The sequence below is a fragment of the Sander vitreus genome, chromosome 2 (genome assembly GCF_031162955.1).
Source record: "Sander vitreus isolate 19-12246 chromosome 2, sanVit1, whole genome shotgun sequence".
NCBI lineage: Eukaryota > Metazoa > Chordata > Actinopteri > Perciformes > Percidae > Sander > Sander vitreus.
In genome coordinates this window covers 25,090,317-25,096,772 of record NC_135856.1, presented here as the reverse complement: position 1 = coordinate 25,096,772, position 6,456 = coordinate 25,090,317, and the positions used below count along the sequence as shown (strand labels likewise).

The 6,456-nt window shown below is 39.4% G+C and overlaps 1 long non-coding RNA gene across 1 annotated transcript; it reads right to left on the bottom strand.

Annotated features, from left to right (window-relative positions):
* Window positions 1-673: 673 nt before the first annotated feature.
* On the bottom strand, window positions 674-1,862 carry LOC144530284 (uncharacterized). The gene is made up of 3 exons (XR_013503094.1): window positions 1,602-1,862; window positions 901-933; window positions 674-804 (listed from the first exon to the last, which is right to left on the bottom strand). It is a non-coding gene; the product is annotated as an uncharacterized LOC144530284 (long non-coding RNA).
* Window positions 1,863-6,456: the final 4,594 nt, after the last annotated feature.

Genomic DNA, 6,456 nt, shown 5'->3' with positions numbered 1-6,456 from the left:
CTGTTCTTGTGTCTGGTTGTTTTTCTGTGCATGGATCTGTAGCGCCTGTCAGAGGGGAGGAGGCAGGAGGATAGCAGCAGTGTAGAAGATGGCCAATAGCTCTTGTGGTAGGCCATGCTTCCGCAGTTGCCATAGGACGTACATCCTCTGCTGAGCCTTTTTAAGGATGGCGCTGATGTTGGACTCCCACTTCAGGTCCTGGGAAATGATGGAGCCCAGAAACTTCAATGAGTCCACCTTTGACACTGGGCTGTTAGGATATTGTGAGGGGGCGGGGGAGCATTGTGGGGTCCTCCACATCTGCTGCAGTCAGCGCGGGGAAGTTTTTCTGGGAGGCCGCTAGAGTAGAAGTCAAAATGAAGCAAAGTTACAAGTCAAATTAAAACCTCTTATCAGCCAAGCTAAGCATAATAATGATGTGAACAATAAAATAACACCTGCCTGTTATAACCCTGCAGATTATCAGGTCCGCAGGCTATACGGTTTTAGAACGTCATTGGTTGGCACGCGCCGTAGCATGTGACGGATGGCAGTACCTCCGGTCGAACCTCCAAGGGTTGTCAGGAAAAGTTGCTGTAAAAAATATAGAAATACAAATTTGAATTTATGCAATTATATGGTGTTATTCTTAGGGCAGGGTAGGGCAGGACTATGGCCACTTAATTACCAATTTGTTGACAGAGACTCCTGTCGGAACTCATGCAGCTCAAGCAAGGCGACAGCAACATGTCATCAACTGGAGCAGAGGGAGGTGACTGGGAGCTCCTTAAGAGCATAAGCAGCTCATCCAGCTTCTCATCAAGGCTATGGAAAAATGAATGGTGTTAGTTTTAGTTGTAATACATTATATTATATTATTATATACTTGCATATGTGAACAACTTAAGTGAGTCTTCTTACCTCTCATTTCCGTCTCCTGTGTAATGAGTTCTGCTGTTTACAACAACAAAAAAGTTAAGTTACTCTCAAGTTCCTTGTCACGAAATTGTATTGAATTGGAAATGGAAAAATCAAAGCCACTGTACCTTTGACCATACAATTTGTACTGATTGCAAAAAGAATATTTGAATTGTGTAAATAAAGTAGTCTGTACTTAAGAGGTCTTACTATTACCGTTATCTAAATAAACGATAGATGTATTTTGACAACCAAGGAGGTGTAATCATTATGTCGTGCTAGGTTAGCCTGCAGTTTCGTTAACAGAACTTCTCTTAATACATCCATGGCTTTATCGCTCATCCACGTTACAGGCTTTACAGCATACAGTCCTCGGATGTATCGTAAGACATAAGATATTACGTTAACGTTAGCTAGCTACCTAGCTAACTAGCTCCATTATTTAGCTTGAGCCGATAGCCCCGGCAGTTTTAGGAAACGCTAATGACGTTACATCTATGTAACAGGCTTTACAGCATACATGCATACATCCCTCAGACGTATCATAAGATAATACCATGGATGTATTAATAGAACACATGGTGAATTACAGCCTCCAATTTGGACGTGCATTCAGTGAGTCCGACTGAATTCAGCTCGACTCGCTGTATAATGCTGGCAACCATGTCGGAGCTTTCTTTAAGTTGTTTACCAAAATCTCCCACCTTATTGTCCAAGTTCCTTATGGCGGCTAAACATGTCCGAGGGAAGGCTCAGTCTCTGTCGCCAACATTATTGTATCCATAGGGCTAGCAGCGCTCACGGCATAGCTAGCTGTGGAAAGCTAACTTGTTTCCCGCGTTAGCATTCGGGCTAGTAGTCTTGAGCGGAGGAAAGTCTTTACTGTTGACAGCCGACAATGTCTTTCTTGGTATCTTGTCCTACCTTGCGTTATAACACTGTCGGTGAAGTGTAGTCAGCCAATGTTTTAGTCAATGGCAGTATTTCAGTTCGTATTTGGGACCAAACGAACGGATCTTAAAAGCTTTTGTTTGCCCTGTTCGCCAGGTGTATACCGGTGCTGTATACGGAAGTCAGGACAGGACTTCAATCGGTCACCTGAAAGCAGAGGCACTGTCTTCCCACTACTGTATGTGGGGGTGTAACGGTTGGATTTGTACACTGAACTGAACCACTTGTTAGTTATAAGTGAAATACAGTTAAAAAAAACGAAATCAAGCACAAAAGTATTGTTTTTAACAAAATTGTTATCAGCCTAAAAATAAATATATTCTCTTGCTATGTTGTTTATCTTACTTACATTTTATAAGACCAATCATTTTTGAGTGAATCTAAATCAAGTTACTGCAAACCTTTTATATGCTACTTCAAAAACTTAAATGGAGCTGGTTTAAATAAACATTTTCAAAACCGCACTTAGAACATCCAAAAACAACCAAACGGGAACGTTGTGTGGAGGTACAGTGCAACCACAGGAGAACAATTCATTTGGTTGGTTCCCTTAACGTTTAGGGAAGGTTATAACCATGAGGGAACGTTCCCTAAACGTTAGTTTTTGGTTTGGTTCGAACTAACCTTTAGGGAACCAGAAACGTTTTTAGTTTTGAGAAATATCTTTATACTGCCTTAAGGCTATATTTATTTTATTTTTATTTGTTATTCATATAGGCTATTATTGTATTGCCATTACCTGTTTTCCCTGTTTTCATACATACAGAAGTTCAGTTTGCTAAATATATCACATTTGTTTAGTTGGATATTGGATGTGAAAAGAAGGAAATGGTTGTTCCCTAACATTTACACTTTAGATGTGTGTTAATTTCCCACACCAGGAGTAATTTATATAGTTGTATTTTATAGTGATCAACTATCTATTTAAAAAATGTTCTATGCAAAATGTAAGATTTTCTATTAAAGAAAAGATAGAAAATAAATATTGTGTGTGCTGTAAAGTGGTTCGAAAAAATGAAATCGGTATCGGCTGCCCTAACTCAAAGAAAATCGGAAATCGGAATCGGCCTAGAAAATTGTAATCGGTGCATCTCTAGTTCCCAGAGGATGAATCCTATGACTTTGTTGATCCCCTGACTTTACCTCTAGAGACTCAATGACGTGGGATTGGATGTATTGCCATGAAATATGAATGTCCCTCAGGATGAATTGTTTTCAGTTTGGTGATCCTGTGACTTTTAATTTAGCGCAACCATGAGGTCGACAACTTTTTTTTGTCTAATACTTTATGTTAAATCCTTATATAGGAAATGTTAGAATGCCAACACACTAAACTAAACATTGCTAAGTATGGAACATTATACATTCTTAACATCAGCATGTTATCAATATAGGATTTGCTCAAAGCTGTGCTGTGCAGCCTCACATAGCTGCTAGCATGGCTGTACACTCAATTTCAATTTCAGGTAGCAGCAGCTTTTCAGATGGATAAAGTGTAGCATTTTGAATGTTAAAATCTACATTATAATCAAGTTAACATGTTAAATTAATTTTTTTAAATGTAGAGAATGCTGAACTGTTCTGTGAAAGGTCATGGCATAAACCGGCTCGTTGTTTTACATCATTCTTTTCTATTTCCCCTCTCTAATTTCCGGTTGTTGAAAGAACCACAACTAGCCTACCCAGCGCCTGGAGTTCTCTCCTCCGCCTTGGGAAGCCTTGGCGAGTAAACAGTGTCTTTGCAGATTACAATGCCTCTCTCTCGCTGCAGCCCAAGGTAAGCTAAAACACTTTGATCTGCTATTGATTGTCTCCCTCCTCCTCCTCCTCCTCCTCATCCCTCCGCCCTCTTTCCTCACTACTTTAAAACATAGGTGAGTCAGCCGGCGGCCTGAGGCACTGGAGCAGAAACCAGCGGCACGCTGCTGTGTTTCTATTGCTGACCACCAAGGTTAATTGATGTCCTCTCTGTGGTGTAAAAATGATAATTATGTTTAAGGAAAGCTGGGGAGCTGTTTTCAGAGGAGAATACAAATACAGCTTCAAATACAAAGGATCCTCAGAATGATACCATCACTGGCTCGAGCGGCGCCATTGGATTGTATTTGTTAAATGTTAGATCCTTCGAGTAATAGATTGTTGTGTGTAGACAGGGCAAGGACAAAATATCCAAAACATTACATGAAAAAGATCAAATCAAAAGTAATTGATTACAATGCTGGTAAATCATGTTACCCAAGCCAATTAGCATGTGTGAGCTTTTAGAAGACAATGTTTTTATAACACCACAAAGCAATTAACAGCAAAGTTGGTTTTACTTAGTGCCCTTTTGAAAGTGCAGGTGCATAACACACACTGTAGAATTATTCAATAGGCCAAGTCAACACAATAATAATAGTTTAATAATTGTTTTAATAATGTATTTTTAATCATTTAAAAAAAAGTAGTTGAAAGAGTTTTCCAACTCATCTGAATGGCTTCTTTAGGTTAGATATATCAGCAGGGAATCCTTGGCTTTATCCCTGTGGAGATGCCATGGTGACTCCAGATTGATGTTAAAGGCAAATGCTCAGAAGGGGAACTTTAATGTTATTTTACAGTTTATAGTTATACATTAAACATACTGGAGATATGTTTGCACTTGACAAAAAGGGTAGACTGTCCTTATCAGAAAACTTTACAGCATAGGTCATTTGTTCTAACGCTTAATACAACACATTTAGCTAACAGGCTAAATCTGAATAACTACTGCTCTCCAGAAAAATGGCAGGAGTGGTCTTTTATTGAAAAAAGCACAAGTAGCATAAAGGATGAAGCTGTTGTACAGTCACAGTGACAGTTACAGGAGGTCAGAGTGGATGGATGGATGTACAAAGCGCATTATTTTGACACTTGCAGACACCGAAGTTGGTGTCGAACAAGGTTTCTCCCTGACTATAACCATGACCACCATCTTTCATTAAACTGAAGTACTTTTAGTCGCTTTAAGAATACTCTAATGAAAATACACCTTTAGGGATCAAATACTCACCACCTGGAGAGTTTGTAGCTTGCTCCTTTGCATAAAAATGCCAGTTTAGTAATCTTGGACTAGGAGGTGTTATGCTCGCAACCCAAAACTGGGTGGAAAAGTGTCAAAATGTATTAAATGTCAGAGAAACTTCTCAAACCACTCATGCTGTGTTATCCACTTCTCGACAACATGGGAATAGCCCCTCACCCCAAGGTTTTGCAAGAGAAATTAGAGTGGTCCCAAAATAATAAACAGAATAGAAAAAGCCTTTTAAAAAAAATCTGAATTGTTTTACCTTTTCTAACCTTTTGCTTTTTGCCTGTGAATCACTGGATAATTCACATTTTCAAGCCCCAAAAATGTAGTCAAATAAAACTGACCAACCTGACAAGGTTTACCACCTGTAGACATATGAAAACCTGTGACGAGGGAACTAATTTTTTTAGCCACAGGTCATAATGTTTTGGAACCCCTGCTTCACAACACAGCTAAATACACTTCTGTATAGCTTCATAGCAAGATATATAGATTTAATGTAAATCATGTGGCAGATCAGAAAACACTCAAATTAGTCATTTTTGCATAAGTCATGTGAGTTGTTTGGATAGGCACTAGCAAACAACCTATTTTGTGGTTTAGTTGTAATAAAACTCACCAGCCATGGTAGCTACAGTATGTAATGAAAATGCAGCACAAGAGCCCAAAGGACTGAGGCCAGATGAAGGAATTAAAGAATCAATCAAAGCACCGATAGCATGAACTGAAGCCAAGACCTATCCAATATTTTGGTTCTGCTTGACTTTGGAGAGTGATTTAGTAGCTTCAGTGTGCTAAGTGTCATGTTCCCAAACTCTTCTAACCTTAATGAGAAAGTGTGGAAAAGAAGTCACTATCTGGATAGTCTGTTTTCATTTTATTTTCTTGTAGCATGTCTGTTTCATTTCTCTCTCACACTTCTTTGTGAGAGAAGGGGGTGCAGCTGTGAGATGATGAAGTTTCAGGGAAAGGTGGATGTGTCATCCATTACAGGAGGTGGAAAGGTGCAGATAAATCACCTTATCAGCCCTGCCTTCTCCCCACTGAGCTGAGGGAGCCGAGCAAAGGGGAAATCCATCAACCTCCACAAATGGGACATGACTCAGAGATCACTCTGCCTCTATACTGGGCTCTGTACATACCTTACACTGGCTTTATCATTGTATCATAACTCAGACCAACCTCCATCTAGGTTTGGGTACAAAGTACACTCTAATCTGTTAGTACAGTGCATAAGATAAAACCTGGAATTTACATCAGATCTACTACTTTCCTTCTAAATGTGCAAATGTTAAATTAATTTCCCCAAAAAGTATGCCTTTATTAGGTAGCGACAGTAGAGAGATGACAGGAACCAAGGGGGAGAGCGATGCAAGTCAGATTCGTGAGTCGCCAGAGCTCAACCCCAAGCAAACTGCAAGCTGAGAGGATTCATCTTGTTACATTGTTTTAATAAAGAAGAAGACATTCAACAATGTTGTTTGATGTGGTAATACTGAACTCATGATCAAATATTGTCCACATTATGGAAAATGTGCACTTTTATCTTTTGTATCCCG